Source organism: Mustela erminea, chromosome 14 (assembly GCF_009829155.1).
Source record: "Mustela erminea isolate mMusErm1 chromosome 14, mMusErm1.Pri, whole genome shotgun sequence".
NCBI lineage: Eukaryota > Metazoa > Chordata > Mammalia > Carnivora > Mustelidae > Mustela > Mustela erminea.
In genome coordinates this window covers 39,574,387-39,584,367 of record NC_045627.1, presented here as the reverse complement: position 1 = coordinate 39,584,367, position 9,981 = coordinate 39,574,387, and the positions used below count along the sequence as shown (strand labels likewise).

Sequence of the window (9,981 nt, the reverse complement as noted above, 5' to 3'; positions counted from 1 at the left end):
TGGGCTGAGGGAATATGGGTAGGGCATATCCAACATCCCTATCCAACAGGATCTGGATAAGGGTTCATTGTTTTCATCAGATTCTCATGTTTAAAAATCTGTGACCCCTCCTCCAAAGTTAAAAACTATATTCCTTTTTTAAAAAATCCCACCACCAGGACTGTATTTCTTTAACAAATGTTTATTGAGTGCCTATTGTATACTAGGTATTATGTCAGGCATCAGCTGTACAAAGACACATAACAACTTTCATGTGACACAATCAACCATAAAATAACTATTAAATGCCTATCCTTAAAGTTGGGGTTAAAAAGAAAAGTCCAAGGTCAGCTAGTCAACAGTTCTGGGAACCTAGAAACTTTATTTTTCTAAGCTCAGAATGTTTGAAATCTTAAATATAACAAAAAATCATGACACAAGCTTATTTACAGGGAGTTTAGGTTGGTTGTGAAATTACCTTCTCAGTAGGTAAGTCTACTTACTCTTTTTAAAGGTTATTTATTTACTTATTTGGCAGAGAGAAAGTGTGTGTACAAGCAAGGGGAGAAGCAGGCAGAGGGAGAATTGGACTCCCCACTGACCAAGAGGCCCAACATGGGGCTCGATGTGAGGCTCTATCCCAGGACCCTGGGTACATGACCTGAGCTGAAGGCAGATATTTAACTAAGCCACACAGATGCCCCGAGAAGTCTACTTGTAGGTCAAATTATTATCAGAGGTTGCAATGGTGGTTTTCTTTTCCTTTTAAAAATTTCTTATTTAAATTCAATTTAATTAACATATACTGTATTATTAGTTTCAGAGGTAGAATTTAATGACTTACCAGTTGCATGTAACATCCAGTGTTCATTACTTCAAGTGCCCTCGTTAATGCCCATCACCCAATTACCTTATCCCCACTCAATGGTGATTTCATGTATTAAGGCGCACACTTGCACAGGATCCAGCTAGCGGAATCCTCAAGCTTTGCTGTCTTTGCCTGTACACTATTCTGCTAAAAAATATTTTCTTCAAAAATGTTTTGTACATTTGAATACCACAGTTCATAGAAGCCACATATTGGCAGCAGATCTGTCTATACTGCTCACAGACATTTTCTGTTTGTCATCATTGTGTTTTATTTTATTTGTCATCATTGTATTTTGAAACTCAGGAGCTCAGGCAGCTATCCTTTAGATAGGTGCTCGTACTCTCCAATGAGTCCTAGTCCCCACTACTACCTTTTTTTTTTTTTTCAGTAGATCATCTTTTATTGTTACTTGCCTAGCTTCTGCAATCATTTGAGTTAGCCACTTCAAGAATTTCTTCTATAGAAAACACAATGCCCATAATACAATCCCCCAGTCACCCAGGTAGGGTATTCTCTAGTCTGTGGTCTAGAGCTTTCCTTTCCGGTACTAATAACTAGTCACATGAAGTCATTGAGCTCTTGAAATGTGCCTAGTTGAAATTGAGATGCTCTGTAAATATAAACCTCAAATTTTGAAGACTTAATATGAAAAAAGTAAAATACGTCAATAATTTCAAAATATTTTTAAAAATTTAAAATATTGTTCACGTATTGAAAGATTTTGAATATGTTGGGTTAAATAAATTACTAAAATTAATTTCATATTTCTTACTTTTTGAAAACGTGGCCACTAGAAATTTTAAGTCACATAATGCAACTCACAATATATTTCTACCAGACAGTATTGGTCTAGACTATCAGAACTATTCAGGGGCTTTGAGGGAAGAATGTGAACTTCCCACTTTTATTTTTCTGTTTTACTCTTCCTTGTTCACCAACGTTTTTTCTCGTTTTTAAGTCAAGTGCAGCAGTGAGAATGGAGAAATAGTAGAACAAGGAGTTCTATCTGTAAAACAATCAATTGAGACAATTCACTATCTTCAGACCAAGCTCACCAACGTTGTTTAAATCCATCTTCTGTTCCAGATGCTATTCAGTCTGCTTTTACGGTTGTCTGAGAGCAGAGAGAAAGACCTACAACTAAATATTGAGCCAGGAGTTAAGAATGTGTCCACAGAGCGGCAAGCAACAAGTGCAAAGTTCAAATCATAGACCAGTGCGGTCCCCTTCCCGCATCCAAGGCCAAACACCTGCTCTTTTGTTCGATTTTTAAAAAAACGTTTATTTCATATTTTGGTCTGGCGAACTGAGGAGTGGGGAACCCCTATCAAACAGTATTTCTGTGAAACCAAATACCATTTGCAAACTAGTGTGAGAAGAACGAATGAAAACTACTTGTAAGAAGGTTATGAGAAGATGGCAAGGTCAATTTCTGGCTTGCTCACTCCATCTCTAACCACTCTGTAAGCATAAGGAAAATGCCTGGAAAACTAAACTTCAACTAAAGGCGACATTACTCTAACTTCGAGGCACTTGGAGGATGCCACATCCCTGAAGTTATTCCAATGCAGGTTTCGCCATACTAACTTCCCCCAGCTCAGCCCGTGCTCCCTGCAGTAGTTTTCCGACTCTTTCCCTCCAGATCTTTCTTTGCCCTCACCAACCACCAGAGCTTTCCAGGCCACCCCTAAAACGCCTGGCGGCCGCCATCTTACCGACTACTATCGCGAGATATACTTACCCTTCTCGAGCTTGACTCGTTTACTTTCTTGCGAGAAGCTCTTCTCGGCTGTTCTCGCCGTTAGCTGAGGAAAGTGTCGCGAGAGCTGGTTGCCTTGGCTCCCTGTAGCTATAGCAGCCGCGGCGGTTAAGGATGCGGCGGCAGGAGCTGTGAGTGCGACACCCTCAGGGGGGCGGGGTCGGAGGTAACGGGGTGCAGGGGGTAGCCCTGGTTGTGGGGTAGGTAGGGAGGAATGGGCCCAAGTGTGACGTGTGAGGGATAACCTAGGTCCCGTGTGTACAGGGAACTGACGCCGGTCTGTACTAGGGCACTCACGGAGGGCTAGAGCTGCCGGGAGGTCCAGTGGGAGGGACCCGGGTGTAGTAGGGTTCAAGGGGCAGGGGCCGGAGCGTGGAGGGTGTGTGTATTGGCAGGAAGAGGGTTACGCGGACTCAAAACTGGATAAAGGCACCGGACTACATCGAGGAGTAAGTGGGAAGAAATGGGGTATCGAGAAGAGGAGGGTATGTTGAATGGGAGCACGGAGGTTGGGCCCGGTTTGCTTTGCACTGGGGGGATGGGGGCCGGTATCGGACCCTTCGCAGCCCCTGAGGGTCCGCGGAACGCTGGTCTAGGACTGCGCGCCAGGACCTGGGTCCTAAATGGCGTGGCGGGAATGGTGGCGTCCGGAACCTCCACTACCACCCGCCCCTTCCAAAGAAATTCCCCACAGTCTGTGAGATGTGGAGTAGGGTCCTGGTGAACTAGTATTAGTTGGTGAGGTTCTTTCTGCGGAGAGACTGTGAGTGGGATAATGAATGATTGCTGCTGTAAAGTGTGGGGTGGGGGCGGGAGAGAAATTCTTGAGGAAAAAAAAAAAACACTAAGATGTGCGTCCTCCGGAGCGTATTGAGTTGGAAAAAGGGGTGTGTGTGCTGAGATCACGTTTCTTCCCAGTTTCATTCAAGTATAGAATTCCTTTACGGTGTACTTATGAGATTATATATGCAGTGTAAAACCAGTTTAGCTGATACAGTAGAAGAATGTGCAGTACGACACTTAAGCCTTCCACGAATGTAATTTAAAAACTAAGAAAAGTGTTTCTATTGCAGCAGCACCAGCAGCAAGCTGAACACTAGGGATAGATTTAGTTAAGTTGAATATAAAACTGAGTGTCCCCAAAGTGTGCATGTTCAGGTTATTTGCCTTTTAAGAAGCGGATGAAGGTTTTTGTTTGTTTTTTAAGAGACAGAACAAGTTTTGAATATCTGCTAATTTGAGAATAAAAGGAATCTCCCAGGAGTTAAAATCAAGGAGAGGGCAAAATATTTCGTTTCTGAGTCTCAGAATTGTTTTGTGGAGAGGGGTTGGGACCACTTTGCTTCTGAACTCTTTATTTCTAGTGCAAACAATGGCTTCAATTCAGGCATAAAAATAACCTACCCATTTCAGTCTCCAGATACAAACTTTCTGATAATTTTTCTCACTATCTTTTGTAGGTATAAATTTGCAGGGTATAACCTCTCTTGATTATGTAACTGGATTTCCCATGTTGAGGTTCACAAATTCATTAATTAGAATAATGGCTTTTAAATCCTTCTCGCACTAGCCTTGATGTGGTCATTTGACCTATTTATTTGATATGTGTTAGACTAAAACTTTAAATTTGTAATATTCAGAGCTAAACTTTAAAATAGAAATGCTTTTCTGAGGCAAGATGCAGCTTTATGTCGTTGGGTCCAAAAGATTGCTGCATGAATCCATTAAGGAGCTTTACTGAGTTCCTATTATGTATAGAGTATGGTGTTAGGCATTGGGGTGGGGGGGAGGAAATTCATTCACTCATTTACCCATTCAGCAAACATTTATTGAGACCTATTTTGTGTGATTATGAAGCCTCAGGATAAGCTTTGCTCTCTGTCTTGCAATGCTTAGAATCTAGGAAGGGAGAGTGACAGAGAACAAATAATTACAATGTAATAAGCACAATATGTGAAACCAAGCTTGTGAAACAAGGTTCTTGCCCTCAAGAGTTTACCTAGTTGACAAGACTAAAAAGGAAGAAATAATTTAATAATTTCGAAAATTACAAAACATTGAGCAAATTCTAAACTGTGCTGCATAAGTAGAACATATGTTTCTCAGAAGAGATAAAAGTTATAATGAAAGCTTGAGAAAATTCACAGGTCAGTTGATAATTTAAGTCTTTTGTACTCTTAAATGCCACTGTATGTTCTTAAGTCAACAATAAGTGTAATAATTGACATTTGTTGATTAATTATTAGTGTGTCAGGCACATTATCTCATTTTAACTTTATAACTTTACTCTTCAGCTGGTACTACAATTTTAAAGACAAGAAAACGGAAGCTTAAAAATTAAGGAAGTTGCTAAAGATCACAGAGCTAGTAAATGGCAGATTTAGGGTTTCGAGTTGGAAATATGTGTGCTTGGAGAAACCTAAGCAAGATTCCTTTCTTTTGCGGGGAGGGTACCTTGGGATTGGGGGGGCCAGAGATTGAAGGTGGAATTGGCACAAAGACCAGAATTCAGTCTCTTTATCTTTGTCCATAGATATTTATCCCTCACATATTTACACTATATATGGGAACAAATTTAAATATTAACATGACACTAAATATGAGATTTGTATTATACAGAGAATTGAGTAAATTGCCATATTCATGTTGTATATAATTGTATAGGGAACTGTGTTTGGGAAAATAGTTGTAACAAGCAATTGTTAATGGTTGCAGTCTTCTAGAAAGTGATCATTTTAATAATGGAAACAGTTATCTATCTTCACATTCAGTGTAGGGCAAATTTTATTGTAACAGAATTTAAGAGATTTTATCAAACACTTTCTTTCCTTTCTTTCTTTTTTTTTTTTTTTTTTTAAAGATTTTATTTATTTATTTGACAGAGAGAGAGAGAGATCACAAGCAGGCAGAGAGGCAAGGCAGAGAGTGAGGGGAAGCGGGCTCCCTGCCAAGCAGAGAGCCCGATGCGGGGCTGGATCCCAGGACCCTGAGATCATGACCTGAGCGGAAGGCAGAGGCTTAACCCACTGAGCTACCCAGGCGCCCCTTGTCAAACACTTTTATTATATTGCTTTTTTTGTATTGAGAAAAATGTATATACATATCACATGTATTTATATATTTGCATTCAGACTTTTTAAACTCTATATTCTAAAGTCCAAAATGTGATTTTCTGGTTGGAATTCAAATTTTATATCTTAGTATATGGTTTCTTTAGAAATCTAAATGAGAATGATAGATACCATCACTGTTAATACTTAGTTCTAGACTTAATGATTAGAGGTGGATGAGTCCAATCCATTTCCTTTTATATTAAGGAAACTGAAGCCTAGAGGAACTTTTCAGTGACTTGCCAAAGTCACACAGCTGCAATGTCCCAGGTGTCCTGACTTCCAATTAAGTATTTCTTCAACTGTATCACATTGCCAAATTATATTTAATAATTGCTATACATAGAGGTATAGGTGCTCTCAGCTACTTTCAGGAAACTGCTGTTGTCAGGAGGCTACTGACAGAGTACAAACTGATTGTTTCCTTTATAGTTTTCTTATACTTCCTACTTATACTTAAAATAAATGCGTTCAGGTTGTTTATTCAGAAGCTTCTTACATTTGGCTTGTTATATTTCTGTTTCACTTTCTTTTTGTTTTAAAGATTTTATTTATTTATTTGACAGAGGGAGAGACAGAGAGGGAACACAAGCAGGGGGAGTGGGAGAGGGAGAAGCAGGCTTCCTACTGAGCAGGGAGCCCCATGTAGGGCTCAATCCCAGGACCCTGGGATCATGACCTGAGCTGAAGGCAGACGCTTAACTGTCTGAGCCGCCAGGTGCTCCTCTGTTTCACTTTTTTGTGTCTAGCTGCATTATTGGCCCATTTTAACAAATGTTGATCTGCCTTAAAAAAAGTGGAGGGATATAACTATGTTGTAATACATACTATTCTTTATTCTTAAAGATTTATTTGTTTTAGAGAGAGAGAGCGCATGTGAATAGATGCATGAGTGAGTGAGGGAGGGGCAGAGGGAGAGAAACCCCAAGCTGACTCCCCGCTGAACATGGAGTGCAACTTGGGGCTCGATCTCAGGACCCCGAGATCATGACCTGAGCCAAAACCAGGATGTTCAACTGACTGAGCCACCTGGGTGCCCCTGTAATACATAATATTCTTAATACACACATAGAGATTTGAAGGTGAGTCAGGTGAGGGTTATTCCACTGAGTTGACTTTCTGCAATGGTTCTACATCTATAGGCTGGAATAGCATGGGGGTATGAAGAAAATTCTGTGTTTTCTAACATCTTTGAACTAAGTGGGCTGAGTGCCCATGTTTTTCATGTGACTTATTTTTGAGGCATTGAGACATTTTTCTAAGAAAGGTTTAGAGTAAAAGAGTGAGATGAGAGGAAGACCCTTGAGGGCAGAGTATGGAACTTCTATCCCAGAAAGGTTGAAAACTGAAAGAGTAGTTGAGAATGTGTCAAGTGGATAATGGTCTAAAAGTATTCTGTAACTCTCAACCTCCACAAAAGAAGACCTTTTCTTTCACTTTGATGCACATACTCTCTGGAAAGATTCTATTCATTTACACTCCTCCAGGGATGGAAGTGGGAAAAAGTATTATTTTCCCAGCATTTACATCAGCAATAATAAATAGAGATTGAACAAATTAAAAACTGTTTATTTGATGGGTAAAAAGTGATATATCATTTTATTTTATTTTATTTTTTTAAAGATTTTATTTATTTATTTGACAGAGATCACAAGCAGGCAGAGAGGCAGGCAGAGAGAGAGAGAGGAAGGGAAGCAGGTTCCCTGCCGAGCAGAGAGCCCGATGCGGGGCTCGATCCCAGGACCGTGGGATCATGACCTGAGCCGAAGGCAGAGGCTGTAACCCACTGAGCCACCCAGGCACCTCATGATATCTCAGTTTAAATTTCGATTTCTTTGATTGCCTGTGAAGTTGAACATATTTCCATATTTGTTTTTCTCTCTAGACTTCACTGTTTATGTTTTTTTAAATCTTTTTTAAAAAATTATTTTTATTAACATATAATGTGTTATTTGCCCCAGAGGTACAGGTCTGTGAATCATTAGGCTTACACAATTCACAGCACTCACCATAGCACATACCCTCCCCAACGTCCATAACCCAACCACCCTCTCCTTACCCACTTCCCCCGGCAACTCTGTTTGTTTTGTGAGATTAAGGTCTCTTATGATTTGTCTCCCTCCCAATCCCATCTTGTTTCTTTTTTTTTTTTTTTAAGATTTTATTTTTAAGTAACTCTGCACCCGAGGTTGGACTTGAACTTACAACCCGAGGATCAAAAATGTGTGTTCTATTGACTGAGCCAGTCAGGTGCCCCCAAAACTTAATTTTTTAAAAATATTTTTTTTATTTTTAAGTAATCTCTACATCCAACATGGGGCTCAAACCTACAACCCCGAGATCAAGAGTTGTATGCTCTTACCAACTGAGCCAGCAGATGCCCCAATTTTTTTTTTAAAGATTTTATTTGTTTATTTGGCAGGCAGAGATTACAAGTAGGCAGAGAGTCAGGCGGGGTGGTGGGGGAGGGCGGGGAAGAAGACTCCCTGCTGAGCAGAGAGCCCCATGTGGGTCTTGATCCAAGGACCCTGGGATCATGACCTGAGCTGAAGGCAGAGGCTTTAACCCACTGAGCCACCCAGGTGCCCCAGATGCCCCAATTTTTATAAATATTTAAATTGTATGCTTTAAGAGAAAAAAAATTAAAGAAATTTATGTAGAGGCTAAGGAGCAAAGGACCCCTTTCTAGAATATTCTGTTGGTGGGTTTTCTTCCAGTGATTTTTCTATGCCATTTATAATTTATGTAACTATTTATAGCTCTTTATGAAGGATAGTATTTTTTCTGCAGTTCTTTTTTTTTAATTTAGTTATGTGCCTGTGAGCTCTCATCCTGTTAATACACACTTTTTAACTGCTGATAATATTTCATTTTGAATTCCTGCAATTTATTTAACTATTCTTTTATTGATGGACACTTAAGTTATCCACTTAAATAATCCATTTTGTATTTACCAACTAAAATGAACATCTCTCTCTTTTTTTTTTTAAGATTTAATTTATTTCACACACAGAGAGATCACAAGTAGGCAGAGAGGCAGGCAGAGAGAGCCGGTGGGGGGAAGCAGGCTCCCTGCTGAGCAGAGAGCCTGATGCGGGGCTCGATCCCAGGACCCTGAGATCATGACCTGAGCCGAAGGCAGAGATTTTAACCCACTGAGCCACCCAGGCGCCCCTAAAATGAACATCTCTTATTCTTGTGTCTTGTGTAAGTGTTCTAGAAATACCTCTGGAGTAGTGGCTAGGATTGTTGCTTGAAATGTATGTATATTTTCAAAGGTATTGCCACTCTGCCCTTCAAATAGTCTGTGTACTATTATGCATTGCACCAGCAGTTTATGAAAGCACCTATATCCTTACCTACTTGCCAACACTTGGTATTATTGATCTTTTTTTAAAAATTTAATTTAATTTTATTTATTTATTTAACAGAGAGAGAGATCACAACTAGGCAGAGAGGCAGGCAGAGAGAGAGGGGGAAGCAGGCTCCTTGCTGAGCAGAGAGCCTCATGTGGGACTTGATCCCAGGACCCTGAGACTATGACCTGAGCTGAAGGCAGAGGTTTAAGCCACTGAGCCATCCAGGTGCCTCGGTATTATCAATCTCGTACATTTTTACCAATATGGTAGTCAAAATTTTTTGCTTTAATTTGCAGTTTTTAGACTACTTGGGAGTTAGGTCATCTTTAAATTTCTTTATTGGCTATTATATTTATTTCTGTGAAATTTCTATCCCTTGCCTTTTTGAAGCTTTTTCTTTCACCTATTGATTAATAAGAACTCTTTATATGTATGTGGATGCAAATCTGTATTTTATTTATATATATATATATACACATATTTATATATATATAAATATGTGTATATATATATATGTGTATAAATACATATTTTCTCCAGTGTATTGCATTATGTGTACGGTGTCTATTGATGTAATAAAATTTTTATATTCATATAGTCCCATCTTTTTCAAAAGTTTTTTTTTGTTTTAAGATTTTATTTATTTATTTGACAGACAGAGATCATAGGTAGGCAGAGAAGCAAGCAGGGAGAGAAGGAAGCAGGCTCCCTGCTGAGCAGAGAGCCCAATGTGGGGCTTGATCCCAGGGCCCTGGGATAATGACCTGAGCCAAAGGCAGAGGCTTTAACCCATTGAGCCACCCAGGTACCCCTTTAAAAGATTTTTAAAAAGTAATCTCTACACCCAGTGAATGTGGGGCTTGAACCGACAACCCTGAGATCAGGAGTTGCATGCTGCAATGA

At 39.7% G+C, this 9,981-nt stretch overlaps 1 protein-coding gene across 2 annotated transcripts in view; it reads left to right on the top strand.

The window, feature by feature from the left end:
• Positions 1 to 2,655: 2,655 nt before the first annotated feature.
• Positions 2,656 to 9,981, top strand: part of USP54 (ubiquitin specific peptidase 54) — a 119,747-nt gene continuing 112,421 nt past the window's right edge. Inside the window, exon 1 of one of the 2 annotated variants that reach the window (XM_032311735.1) lies at positions 2,656 to 2,740. The gene's annotated coding sequence lies outside the window, so the exon portion shown is untranslated. Of the gene's footprint in view, positions 2,741 to 2,966; positions 3,059 to 9,981 lie in introns of those variants that run through there. The other variant, XM_032311738.1, reaches the window with a different exon arrangement.